At 45.4% G+C, this 13,579-nt stretch overlaps 1 long non-coding RNA gene across 1 annotated transcript; it reads left to right on the plus strand.

Moving 5' to 3' along the window:
* The first annotated feature begins 274 nt into the window (after positions 1-274).
* LOC116277969 (uncharacterized) lies at positions 275-12,167 on the plus strand. Its single transcript, XR_012073901.1, has 4 exons — positions 275-471; positions 5,547-5,653; positions 8,281-8,375; positions 11,308-12,167. It is a non-coding gene; the product is annotated as an uncharacterized lncRNA (long non-coding RNA).
* Positions 12,168-13,579: the final 1,412 nt, after the last annotated feature.

Below are 13,579 nucleotides of genomic sequence, written 5' to 3' on the forward strand. Positions count from 1 at the left end.
CATCACCAGGGTAATTGTCTTGTTATGACTCATCACCGCCGCTGTCTAAACTCACACTCTGTATTTCATGGACAGTCTGCAACCCTGCCTCCATGTTTCCAGGGAGAGACCATTCTGACTGTAGAACACAGCTGCCGTCTCTTTTGCTGTTGCCTGAATCCTGCAGGAATTGAAAATCAGCTGTTCTCCATGTCAAGGAAAGTGGAACTTGACCTCCCGACTGGGAGCCAGAGATCCTTATCACCACTCCTGCCCAGTCAGAAGCCGAGGGTGGGGCTGGGAAAGTCAAGGGAGGAAGACAAGGTTTCCTGCAGAAATTCAGCTGGAGCCTCAAAACTCCCCAGCCGTGAGTGATCCAACTCTTTCCTCTGCCCCGGGTGGTGGGTCTGAGCCTAGATGAGTAGCCCACAGGCTAGCAGGTTCTCAGAGACACAGCTCTGAAGGTGGAGATCCGCTTGCCTCCCTGCCGTGGTGAGTATCGCCTTCACCTGACTGAGGTGAAACGAGCTCAGGGCAACACTTTTGAAGTCAAGGGTAGAGAATGACTTCATTTCTGGTTTGAAGGGGAGTTAGGTCCCCAGAGCAAGATTACATAAGCCGCCCTCAAGTATTTAGGGATATGTTCTTTCAATATATAAACACATACACACACACACTGCTGGTGTAACTGGTTATGGCAAAATAGAGATGGAGGCAAATTATTTGACATGCTTCCTGAGGAGATATGGGGCCCCTGTGTCCTTGCCAACCCCCTCCCCCCAAATCTGGCAGGCCTTTGTTTGACTAAGAGAGTAAGGACGGTAGAAGTGAAGCTATGCTGAGTCTGGCTCTGGCTTTTTTTTTTTTTTAATAGTTTTTCTTTTGGGGGGGCGTAATTAGGTTTATTGGTTTATTTATTTATTTATTTTTAATTCGGTTTTTAATGGCACTACTGGGGATTGAACCCAGGACTTCGTGCATGCTAAGCACACGCTCCACCCCTGAGATACACCCTCCCCCTTGGCCCTGGCTTTTAAGGAAACTGGCAGCCTTGGCCTTGGCCACTTGGAGCCCAGCACCACCCCTTAAGAAATCTGACGCCCTTACTTGAGAAACTATGTGCGGAGGCCCTGAGACTCCACGGAGGAGGAAAGGGCCCAGTGGAGTCCAGCCTTCCAGCCATGCCTGCCAAGGCCCCAGGCATGCGGCTGAATGCCATGGAGTGACCCCAGTCACCTCGACACATTGCAGAGGACTCAACCGAGGCCCGCTCGGTATAAAATGACTCATATAACATGGTCATTGTTTGTAAGCTGTGGAATCTTCTGTTATGCAGCAATAGGTTCCTGGTTCCCTGGATGATGACAAATTCTGTAGGAGCCTCCAAGCTCTATTCAGAACTCCCATTCCCTTTCGAGACCTTGGCCTGTTCCTTGTCTGTCCCTTCTCACTTGACTGCTTTCCACGGGCTGCAGGCCCTCGGGGCCCTCAGATATATAGTCATCATGGGACCAACCAGGGTCATTAGATGAGTTTCAACTTTTCTCCTACTGGTTGCAATTACTACACACAAAGAGAGGCCCTCCGTGTGTTGGACGCCCATCCTCCGCTCAGCCAGGATACCTGTTACACCTACTATACCGGTTGCCGTGATTGCTGTTTTAAAGCTTTTTTTTTTTTTTAAGGAGATGAACATGAATCTGGAGAAAAAAGTAAATATTTTCAAAATTTTTCTTCTTAGTATTTGAGTGGAAGGAAAGATTCAGGGATGCAAAGTGCATGCATCATTAGGGTGCTTGAATCCTTCCTTATTTTTGCTTTGTAATCATTATGTTTTCTCTTCCCCAAACCTCAAGTCCAAAGGCCTGTGCTGGATTTCAGGGTACAAATGCAAATGTTTCCAGTTATGATTCTCCGTTAGAGCTATTTTCTCCTCATTTTCTCTTTCTCGGCCCCTGCTAAAATTAGCGTTCCTAGCTGGAATCCGACGTTCACTCAGTGTGTTGCTCTGGCTCTGACTCAGACGCCAGGAACACCTTTTCAATCTGGTTCCCAGGGTGTCAGCATTGATGTGCTGCGCTGGTTCACGGGTATGATGTTCAGTGATGCGTAGTTCTTTCTATTCTAAGGGGCTGCTTTGGACTGTTCAGCAAGAAAGACTGAGCAGCAAGGAACAGCCTAATCTTTCCCTGCTGACAAAGAGAATGTGGATGCCATGCTTCTGGATTCACAGCACTGATGCTCGCCGCCTGCGGTCAGCGGGGTTCGGGTGTGGCTCCCCGCAGGCGAGAGCTCACGGGTCCCCAAATGGCCTTTTCATTAGATTTGGGCACGAAGAGACCTTTTCTTAGCTGACTTGAAGCAAGGAGAGGTCAGGAATTTGATGGGTCAAAGTTACCATGTTCCATTTATCAGGGGATCTTTATTTTCTGATCCTCTCACATCAAGCTGTAGGGTGTTTGTGAAAAGCACAGAAAGAAATCAAGTCGGAGAAAGAACTGAATGGGCTAGTTAGGACTTCTTGTTTCAAGTTATGGAAAAGCTAGGGTGGCCATATGATTTATTATCCAAATGAGGACACTTTGAGAGTGAAAGGAGGCAATAATAATTATTATATAATTATAATATATACATTATATAAGTATAATATGTAAAATAATATCTAATAATTGCTAATAATTATTCCAGAACAACAGGTATAAACTTGGATTGTCCTGGGCAAACGGGCCTCATTTCCACCCGTAAAATACCCCAGCTCAAGTTGTCTTGGGCAATACAAGGGGTTCTCTGGCCCACAAAACAAGAACTCCAGAGGCTGGGTGGGCTTAGAAGTAGCTCAGCCAGTTTCTTCCCAGGTCTCCCATCTGCCTCCCATCCCATCTGGATGGTAGCTTCATGCTGAGACTGGCTCTTGCCTTGGTCATGGGACTGGCGCCAGGACAAGTGGGAGCTCTGTGCTGCTGTTCTCACATTTGGCAACAGGGGGAGCACTTCTGTCCAGCCTTCCAAACAAGAATTTCCAGGTTCAGACCCTTAAACATCAGGCGCCCACCACTGTACAAAAGACATGGCAGAGGAAAGGGCACGCCTCGATGGGTTTCAACCAACAAGAGCCCACCACTGGAGCTGTGATGGGGCAGTTTGGGGATGAGTGGCATTTTCATTAAATCTGGGTGATATTAAGATAGGAGAGGGGGATGAATACTGGAGGACAGCAGTAAACGTCAGCTCTGTTGGAGACAAGGCTGAAATTTAATCAGGCGACTCCTTTTATGCTGTGGTAGTGTTACGAGGGAGACTTCCTAGGTGTAAATCCAGGTTCTACCACTTACTAGCCATGTGACCTTGAACAAGTTGTTTAACTCAAATCTCCTTTTCCCAGTTAGGACAATAAGATATTGATAATATCTGACTTCTATAGTTGTTATGGGATTAAAGGAAATAATATAAGCAAAGTGCTTATGACATGGTCTGGTGCATAGTAAGTACTTAATAAATATTAGCTTCTATTGTAATTGGTCATTGAAGTGACTTCAGAAAGGTGTTCACGGGAATGCGTAAAGAAATGCTAAGGTATCAATAATAGAGAAATCTATGTACTTGGCTGGGGATGAAATGAAGGCAGATATAAGAGGCCGAGGAAGTAGCAGAGTCAGAGCTGCAAGGGGAGAGGGGAGGCATGGCCCCAAGTAAGCAGAAGAACAAAGTCAAGTTCCAGAAAATGCAAAATGGCTCCCATCCAAGAGAAGTCTGTCATCCTTAAGCATCACGACAAACTCTCTTAAAAGCCTTTTCCAATGCGTCATGGTCAAGCAATTCTCCCTCATATTCAGGATAAATCCCCCTGGTTGTCACGTAAGTGCATTGTAAGTCTTCACAGAGGATGAAGCATGAGCAAAGGTTGAACAGACACGGAGAGCTAAGATGGAGCTTTAGAGACGTAGTAGAGACAAGTGACAGGCTGAGCAACATCCATTTTTTAGTGACAGGGAGGAAAGGGTAGTGTCAGATGCCAGCTGTGATAGTGAGCATGAACGACGAGGGAGACCATGGTATCTGTGACAACGAGGGAGCGGGGAGAGGTTGGGCTGCTAGATAAGGAGCTGGATTTATAAACATAAGGTCGTGGTATGCTGGGGCTTTGACAGTAAAATCAGAAAGGTGCCAGAGCAGTAACGGAGACATGTTCTTTTCCTCTCTGTCCCTTCTGAGATAAAAAGGTGGTTAAAAAGAGAGGAGGGGGAAAATGTTGCCAATCGTGAGAACTTTGTGCAATCTGGACACATTCTGTCAACGTTTACGAATTAGAAAATCATCAAAAATGGATACTATCAAGAAGTCCTGCTTTTTGGTGTGCTGGGAGGGGGAGGGTTAGTGGTTTTTCTTTACTTTTCAGCAGCTTTGCTAACAAAAGTGGTCCCTTTTTGCAGCAGCTGTCAATCAAGTGAGCCTTCTGCCTGATAAATGCGGTCTGAACTGTTCACCACAACCACGCATGTGCAGTCACTGCAGATTTTGTTTCCCTGTGGATTTTCTAGGATATGAGTCTCTTATATTTAAAAAGAAGTTATATTTTCTTATGAGAGATGGTTTCAGTGAAAGACAAACTGAGTTACCCACATTTTGGTGGTTAATATAACTGCATTAAATGGAACTTCTCAAAAAAATTAAATGCATTTTCATTACAAAAAGATATCCAGGGCTTTGTAACTACTTAACTGAACTTGCTATGCACATAGCACGTGGTCCTCATTTTGCATCAAAAATAATAAAGGATAAGGATCTACCTCTGAAGTTTGCGCTTTGGTTTGGAAGTAGAACTATCTAGTTGTATAACTGGTAGAAAATTGAAATCCCAAAGAGGATTATGTCCCCTGAAAAGAGGAGAATATGAAAAGAATTTGTTTTTTTTTTTTCTGTTTTTGCTCTCCCAGAATACTTTGTTTGTGTCACAAACTGGATTTTTCTTACATACCCATCTTATCTCTATTATCAAATTGATGGCAAACAATGTGCTTTTTTACACACAGTAGTTGCTCAAAAACTGATTGCAAATGAATGAATGAATGAATGAATGAATCTATTATAGTTGAGAAAATCAGAGTCGAGTCCTGAATTTTTGAATGAGAAACATTGAAATATTACATGTATTGATGCAACCTTATGGACACAGTAAGGTTGCATGTTGCATTTTAAAATAGACCTGGTCTTAATTTATTAATATGTTGAAGAATGTAATTCTTACTTAACCACCTGACCTACTACTGTCCACTAGTCTCAATTATTTAACAACTTAAACTGACACTTAATAAGTATGTAAATCGGAAGCACCGAACGTAATGCAGGTATCTTCCTAAGTGCCAATTAGATGCCTCAACATTCCCTTCAGTTTGAATGTGTTAGTCAGAATCTAATTACACTGCTTTATAGCTGATGGAATCACAGAAAGAGACGATTTCTCTCCTACATACTTATTAGACCTCAATAAGTGTTCCTTTGCAATCTGTTGCTATTCAATTACCAAGTAATAACTGTCTTAATGAATCTAATTGAAATGCTTATTTCAGACGCAGATCACACACCAAAAAGGAGGCTTCACTTGGAGTGCTTCCCGCAATGGGGCCAGACTTGTTTATCCAGAAAGAAGTGACTTCACTGGGAAGAGGCTCACAGGGTGAGAGCTTTTGCTGAGTTTCAAGGGCATTCACTTCTCCATGGTTCATGTATCATAAAACGTAAGCCCCTCCACAAAACTCTGCTGCTCAAGCCCGTGCCTGCACCAACGCACCACACAGTCTTTAGCCAGCATGCTTCTCTTACAATGAGAAATGCTGGTTTAGCTTTCTCCATGAAGACGGAATAATAATAAAGATGCAAGTATCAATAGCTAATGTGTACAAGGTATTTCCAAGTGCCAACGCTGCCTTTACGTGTAGAAACTCATTAATCTCCACAAAGCCCCAAAGAGGGGTATGTACTGTTATTGTGCCCGTTTAACAAATGGGGAACCAGGAGAGTTTATTTTTTGGAGAAGGGCATATTCACACAGCAAACAGATGGTGGAGCAAGTCCAGATTAACTGGCTCCAACCATGTAGACCCACAAAAGCAAGGTTTGAATGTTAGAGCTTAGTTGATGCAACCTCTTGTTACTCTGGAAATTGAGGGCTGAGGCTCACACAGCAAAGACGGGTCTGGATCCTGAGCTCCAGCCCTGTGCACTCTGACCTAAATGATGCTGCATTGTTTAAAAACAACAAAATAACTGCAAAACGAAAACAACAAGAAAACTCCTTGACTTTGATGTTCTACCTCATACTCCCTCCTGTCTCCCTCCATCTTTTTCTAATTTTTGTTTGGATCAGCAATTGGGTTTCAAACTCATTTATCTCAAGCCGATGATAGAATTTGTTTGAAAGAATTATAAGAGGGCAGCCCAAAACAATACCACTGTGCTTATTTTTCTTAAAGGAGAAATTTAAATTTTATTGGCACAAACTGGAATGTGAAATGGATTCAGGGAATCGTAGATCACTGACAATTCACCCTTTTTTACACAGATTCCCCATGAGGCTGCCCCATTGAAAACCACCCTTGGAGACCTGGGTTGGCCACAGAGCTGTTGACACAGATGTGCTAAGCCCGGAGACTCACTGAAAGTCAAGATAACCCTAGCAGGATGTGGTCCTCCTCAGACTGTGTCTCATAGTCTCACTGATGGGCAGATAGCACAGCACAGTCCAGCTTCGGGATGTGCGTACCCTGCCTGGAGTTTCTTCTCCAGAAATGATGGTGTGGTCAGGAGATACCACAGTGATTGCAAGGATTTCTACTAGAACAATGTCTCTGTGGAATTTACAAGGATTTTTATTTTTATTTTTTTAACATTTTTATTGATTTATAATCATTTTCCAATGTTGTGTCAAATTCCAGTGTTCAGCACACTTTTTCAGTCATTCATGGACATATACACACTCATTGTCACATTTTTTTCTCTGTGATTTATCATAACATTTTGTGTATATTTCCCTGTGCTGTACAGTGTAATCTTGTTTATCTATTCTACAATTTTGAAATCCCAGTCTATCCCTTCCCACCCTCTACCCCCCTGGTAACCACAAGTCTGTATTCTCTGTCCATGAGTCTTTAGATTCCACATATGAGCGATCTCATATTACAAGGATTTTTAGATACACACACACATACACACACACAACACTGTCTGACAAGAATAACAGCCACCCTTGATATAAATTATCCAGGCTTGTGGAAGCTCACTTTACGCACACATGCGGTTTTTCTTGTTTGCCCCTGGTCCTTCCCGGCGGTGGTTGGTGTCATGGCTCCAGTTATGAGTGCTCCAGAAATGGGGTTGCTCCGTCTTGTTCCTGTCCCACGTTGGCATCTGTGCAGAATTCTTCTCATTTTAACCTATGATGTTTTCCTCCACACTGGTCCACCCTGGCTCCAGGGGTTTGCTTTAAGACTCCTTTTGCATTCACGCAGGATGAGTTTTTAAGGAGCAACGACCCTCATATCTACCCAGTGAACACAGATTACAGAGGCTTCTAACAGAGCTGTAACTTCTTTTCTTTGGAAAGAAAACAACTAAGCTATTTACCCTCTTGAGATGAGCCCTGAGTTCCTCCTGCCAGCCAACGGAATCACTTTTGAGTTCCATTGACGTGTCACACGCTGTACTCGGTTCCCTGACTCAAGGCCTTGCAGCCTAGACGAGTACACCCTATGGTTTTGGGAACACTCCCAGGGATGTCCTTACAGTGACGTCCAAGGGAAATTCGCAGTGGAGAACAGCGAACACACAACGGAGAAATGAGAGTTTAACTTAATCCTGTTCTTCCTGAACTGAAAAAGCCTTGAACGAGGCTTCACGTAGCTACCCAGCAGGCAGAGACCAGTTCTGTGCCGAGAGAGTGATTTACGAAACAAAATGAAAGGATTGCCAAGAACTTAAGTCCAGAGTTGACTTTTTTAAGGCAAATGACTACTTATATGTATAGCAGGATCATATGAATGTGAAATCTTTTCATTTGAAATTTTAAAATATTTTAAGTGTGAAATCGTGTGGGTGTATACTTTCGTTACAAGCAGTAGATTTAGTAGAGCATGGAAAACATTTTTTGTCACCAGGGAATAGAAGGTACATTATTTACAGAATATACACTACAATCTGTACTCTTAACTTGATTTTTTTCAAGGTAGTAGGCTGCTTGGATTTGAATCTCTACCCTGGTTGTTTACTTATTAACTGTGACTATTTTTACTTTGCTGTCGCTTTAAGGTGCACGGTGTCAACAATCATTGAAGCGTAGGGATTACTTCGCGGGTTGCCAGAGGACCCCTGCCTTGAATGCAGTCTCGGGAGCGACTCTCCAGGTTTGCACACGCTCCTCCTTTATTACCGTCACCAAGCAGCTCTCAGTGCAGCTCCGGCCCTGGAGGGTCTCCCTGTCTCTTCCCATGCTCTCTCTCTGTCTCACCCTCTCTCTCAGCGTCTCTCTTTCTGTGTCACTCTCTGTCCTTCTGTCTCTCTCTCTCCTTTTGCTTCTTCATGGCTCTTTCATTTTCTTCCTAAAACATCAAAACCAATTTTGAGACTTCTGACTTTGGATCTAAAGAGTTGATGTGAGTAGAGTTTCATGATCTAAACTCTGGATTTGAAAATCTTGGTGTAGAAGGAAAGGAAATCATCCCAGGCTATTAGGAAAGACATGTAGTATAAAGGGGGCCTGGACCGAAGAAGGAGGATTTCTCTCATTCATTCCGCACATATTTACTGAGTATCAAGTCTGTTCTGAAAGTGAAGCCGTGAATGAAACCAAATCCTGCCTCTGCGGAGCACACACTCGGGCTGGGTGAGACAAGTCGACAAAACACCAACAAATTGGGAAATACCTGGTCCCGATGAGTGTTAGGAAGGGGATGAAAAGAGCCATAGGGCTTGGGAGGAAGGGGTTATTTCGAGTAGGGAAGCCCTCCTGTGAGACGGTAACACGTGAACTGAGACCTCACAAGCTGAGCAACTGTAGATGAATCACTTAACCTTACTGAGCCTCTCCGGGGGAAATTAGGTCTGAAGTGCTCAGTTTATTGCAGGGACAGAGGAGGGGAAATATATATATAAAGTGATCTAACCAGTAGGAACTGTTACTGTCATGGACAAAATACTGTATCAGTTAGGGTCTGAGCAAGGGACAGAAAACGTAATCAAATTAGGACTACTTGAGTAGAGTTTAAGAGAAAAAGAATGTACAAAATTCTTTTGGAGGGAAATGAGAATGGAAAATGCAGTCCCTGGGGTCTAGTGAGAGCAGACAGCAATTCTCATCTCAAGACCCCGAAAGAGAGAAAAGAGTGTGGTCACTGGCCGGAGAGGGAGCCCAGGGGAGCAGGCAGCCAGGCTGAGCTAAAAACCTTCGCTTTCCTGGCTTGGAGTCGTTTGAGGGTCTCCCCTGTGCAGGGCTGGGCTAGGCACCGCCAGGGATTACCACGGTGTGCTAGGTATGGAGTCTCCTACCCACAGGCTCACAGCCAAGGATGGCAAATGCCCTGCAAGCGTGCTGGTTGGTTGCAGTGAAGAAAAGGCTAAGGCCCAGAAAGGGAGGTCAGAGAAAGACTAGGAGCCCTGGGGTCAGACCACTTCCGGCCAGCAGATCAGGGGAAGTACCAGAGAGGAGGTGGCCGTGTTTGCCCTGGACCTTAAAGGAGGCCCAGGGTTCACACATGCAGGGGTGAATGTGGTGGAAACCCCTGCACGTGCAGAAACTAGGAAATTAGTTCGGCTGGAGCCTCTGGCACGTGAAAGGGATTTCGATTTTGTCATTTCTATGAATCCATCCTCTCGCTGATCTCCTTTCTTCCTTCAATCTGTGCCTCCGCTGCCCTCTTTCGCTGACTTTCTCGTTTTGTTTTCCTTGTTGTTCTCTTCCATGAGAGGAGGATTTGGGTGGAAGGGCAGATGGGAGGGAAGTGGGGCCCTGTGAGGTGTCAGAAAAGCGCTCAGTCCATCGTTTCCCCAGCTGTAGCTCAGCCTATTCCAGAGATCACTGACGGGGTGGGAAACGATGGGGAAAGGAAACAAAATGACTCCAGGGTGAAGGCTAGTTACCTTACCCCTTTAACCCGATTCTGCTTCTCTGCCTGTTTTCTGAGAACCAAAGGCAGAAAACATGGGACACAGGAGGGAGACAGATTTTACAGGATGTTCCTGGGGCCTTTGTCCTTCAGTTGGCACTACAGTTTTCCTGAAACTGACTCACTTCACTTCCACCCCCGTGCACACCCTGCCTTGCACTGGAGTCAGGTACGGCTCCCTGGCTCCGGGGCAGCAGAACTCTCCAACGAGCTGTGCAGTTCCCCGGGCCAGAGGCGCTTCACCTGCACAGGATGCTTAAGGAAGGAAAGATGGATACACTGTCCTGGGCCTTTTTGTGTGCTTGTTTTTGGTTTCTTCCTTCGCCGTGGAAGCCCAGTTAAAGTGGAAAATTTAAGCTCAGCGCCTTCCCACTGGTCTCTCTAGGTGTTTCCATGCTTCTCAGCAGTGGACACTCACTAAATGTGCATTGAATGAATGAATGTTTGCAAAACAGTGTCTGGGTTGGAGAATTATCATAGCATCACACTGTGTGCACTCTAATTGTCATGTCAATCTTTGTTCCTGCCTCCAGTAAGCCTTGACCCCATTGGCAGGGTGGGGGTGGGAGTGGGGACAATACTTTGTTTATCTGCGAATCTCCAGTAACTAGAAGACCATCTATGGTCCGTAATAGGCCCTCAGTGAATACTTGTTTGAATGAATGAATAACTAAATTACTGAATGAACAATACTGGCTTCTTCGGGGGACTTAGGGAAATGACGGGAGATGAGAACCCATCACTGAGGCCATACTGGGAAGGGCCTTGTGCACAAAACTAAGGAGGTTGGGTTTTTTAATTTATTCTTTTTGCTGTAATAAATGACTGAAGCCTTTTAAACAATCAGGGAATAATTTAGCTGACCAAAAGCTGTTTTAGAAAGATCGTTCTGATGGTCATGTAGAAGATCAGTTGGTGGGTGCAAAGTCTGATGTTCATATGTTCATCTAAGCTTCTGTTGCTTTCAAACAGTGATCATGAAAACTTTAATGAACAAAGGGCTTTTTAGTACAAATATAGATGTGGCTGCCTTAAATCTATTGTCTATTAATGGAAATAAATACACGTTAGCCACCATAAGGACACAGCCTAAGAGTGCTGGATAGCTTCAGCAGACAACATGTCCTCGTGAAATTGGTGTAAACTGAATGTGTTTGACTATTTCTCATTTCAGTAAAACATAAAGTCACAAGGAGCTTCTAGATCCTCCATGGCAGCCAAGACGATCCTCAAACTAAGAATGAGAAGTGTTCCCCTTCTCACTTTGGGAAAGAGAGTTCTTTGAGGCCCGTGGCCCTTTAAAGTGCTGGACATCTAGTTGCCTGGTTTTGTAGCCACTCCAAGATTCGAAAGGTTGGACTTGTAGCGGCACATTGTTTCCTTTGTCTTTGCCATCTGAGTCGCGGGCACCTGGTGGTCACAACCCAGCATACGGTCTTGGTGAACCGCTTGGGATTAGAGCGAACTGCAATGTTCTGGCCTGTAGCTGAGGGTAAGTCAGGGCCATCTACGTCTGCTTCTCGCACCTCTGAAGCATCCAAACACCTCGTTGTCAACATAGCCTCATAAATATTGATTACTTGTGATGACGTATTATAAATGGCTGTAAAGTTTTTACAGCTCCTTCCATCAAACAGTGGAGTCTTTTTGGCCTACCCCCTGGATCTGGGCTGGCCTTCTGACTTGCTCTGACTTGGAGGAAGTAGCAGACGTGATTCTGTGTGGTTTCCAAGCTGCCACTTAAAGAGGTCTCGGAGCTGCCACTCTCACTCTCCTGGGACTCCACAGCTTGAAGCAAGCCTGAGACAGCCTCTCTGAGAGAGAGACAGACAGAGAGAAAGAGAGAGAGAGCCTATAACATCAGAGGTCCAGCCATCCCAAGAGACGTGAGGCCGACAAAGACCAGCTGGCCTCACAGCCAGCTCTACCAACCGACGCACTGCAAGGGCATGAGAAAGCCCAGCGATGCCACACGCAGCAGAGGTGCGCTGGCCCGTCTGAGCCCTGCCCAGAGCGCCAGCCCATAGGGCTGTGGGAAATAGTTCGTCTTGTCAGCCATTCAATTTGGGGGTGTCATGGTAGACAGAATTCTAAATATGGCCCCCCAAGACTCTCAGTCCCATGTTGTTCAATCAAATATTAATACAGTTACTGCTGTGAAGGGATTTTTCAAATATAATTAAAGCTTCCAAGTCAGTTGCCCTTGTAATAAGAGCCTCATGCGATCATTTAAAATGGTGAAGTGCGCAAATTAAAATCAGTGAGTTCTCTCTGGATTTTCTTAAAGTTTTTCTTACAGATAGAGGGGGTCACACGGCCAGGAGTACCGGCAGCCTCTAGAAATGCAGAGTGACTCCAGGTGACAGCCAGCAACGGAGCCGGGACCTCAGCTGTTCCACCAAAACTGAGTTCCACCATCAGCCTGAACGAGCTGGAAGCAGGTTCCTTCCCGGAGCCTCCAGGGAAGGGCCCAATTCAGCCGAGACCTTGCTCACAGCCACGTGAGACCCTGAGCAGAGAATCCAGTCCAGCCTACAGAAGGGTACGCTCACAAGCCTCTAGTGTGTGCTAACTTGTTACGCAGCAATAGAAAATTAATACAAGTAGTTTATTTCCGATGACAGATACACAGACTAACATTGTTATGACACACAAGAAAGACAACACAGAGCAGGGATTTCCGATTCTGGCTGAACATCAGACTCTTGTGGAGCACACTTGGAATATACCAGTGCCTGGGCCCAACCCAGAGATGCTGATTTAATTGATTTAATTGTTCTGGGATGTGGCCCAGGCATTGGTAGTTTTGAAAAGCTCCCCAGGTGATTCTAATATGAGGCCAGAATTGAAAACCACTAATATAAAGCAAGTTGTATGTGGGCAAATAGATAGATGGGAGAGATTTCCAGCCCAACACCCCTCTGCTGGGAGATAAGCCCCTTGAGCACGGTGGTGGCTCTCTCAGCTAGCTAGGGTGCTTTCAATTGGAAGAAACAATCTCCCATCAGCAAAGGGACAAGGAGAACATTAACATCTCCCTTAATAGGACGCCCAGATACGAGGGGCTTCAGAGCTGGCGAGTGCAGCAGCTCTACGTCTCCATCTTTGCTCGGCCGTCCTCAGCGTGTGGGCTTTCCGCCCGGCTTACTTCACGGTACCAGGATGGTAAGTACAGATCCTTGCCCCATATGTCACTCCCCACCAGCCAAAGGAAGAGAGCTTCTCCTCATGTATTCCCTTCTATTAGGGAAGGAAGCCGTCCCCCAAAGCCTCCCCAGACTTCTGCTGAGGCCCCACTGGCCAAAACTGGATTACATTTCCACGTCCTCAATGTCAGAGAGACTGAAAACAAACCCGACACTTTCCGCCTCTATTACAGTGGGAGGCGGGCTCTCCTGGCAAGCTTCACGCAGCGGAAGGAGGTGGGGAGGTTACCAACCACGCTG

This window comes from Vicugna pacos, chromosome 6 (genome assembly GCF_048564905.1).
Source record: "Vicugna pacos chromosome 6, VicPac4, whole genome shotgun sequence".
Taxonomy (NCBI): Eukaryota; Metazoa; Chordata; class Mammalia; order Artiodactyla; family Camelidae; genus Vicugna; species Vicugna pacos.